At 55.2% G+C, this 652-nt stretch overlaps 1 protein-coding gene across 1 annotated transcript in view; it reads left to right on the top strand.

The window, feature by feature from the left end:
• The first annotated feature begins 264 nt into the window (after positions 1 to 264).
• Positions 265 to 652, top strand: part of KDM2B (lysine demethylase 2B) — a 159,131-nt gene continuing 158,743 nt past the window's right edge. The window contains exon 1 of the mRNA XM_008061705.1: positions 265 to 490. The gene's annotated coding sequence lies outside the window, so the exon portion shown is untranslated. The remainder of the gene's footprint in view (positions 491 to 652) is intronic.

Here is a 652-nt window from a genome sequence, read left to right as displayed (position 1 = left end):
TGGCGAGCGCAAGGACCTTTAAAAAATGTCCAACTTCTGTTTCAGGGCAAGTCGCCTAGTAAAGGACTTCACAGAGGCGGGCAGAACGAATGAATGAAAGGCAACGTCTTTCGGTCAGCTGCGGTCTGAAAAGGCTCTAGTCTGACTGTATTTCCTGTACCTGTATGTGTGTGTGTGTGTCCCTGTCTCTGAAACCCCGGTGTGTGTGTGTGTGTGTGTGTGTGTGTGTGTATACGCGCGCGCGTGCACGCGCTCGCGTTCCTGTCTTTGAGTCCCGGGAGTTTAAAAAGTTATGCAGTCCTTACAGGTATGGAGCTAAGCTAATTTCCTTCTGAGCTCCTCTAACGACTCTTCCATAGGGCTAATCCGCAAACGGGGGTCTTCGGAGGATCATCTACCCCTACCCCACGAAAAAGACCCGCATGCAGGCGAAAAGCAAAAACAGAAACGTATACATGCGAGATATTTTGCACTGGGGTTGGCCACGCAGGTAACGCGGTGGGGTGCACGAAAGAGAAGAAAGAGGGGTAGCCCCGGGCCATGGGGGCAGGGACGGAGATGGGGGGGTCGTTTTCGGGGGTGCCAGGCCCCGGGGGCTTTCACGCCAGCACGCTCGGCTTGCATTTCCGCGCCTCCCGCTGAGGCCAGCAGT

This window comes from Carlito syrichta, unplaced genomic scaffold (genome assembly GCF_000164805.1).
Source record: "Carlito syrichta isolate Samal-C Ts95f unplaced genomic scaffold, Tarsius_syrichta-2.0.1 Scaffold305460, whole genome shotgun sequence".
Classification (NCBI taxonomy): domain Eukaryota; kingdom Metazoa; phylum Chordata; class Mammalia; order Primates; family Tarsiidae; genus Carlito; species Carlito syrichta.
The sequence above is the reverse complement of the archived record's forward strand: the minus strand, read 5'-3'. Positions and strand labels throughout refer to the sequence as shown.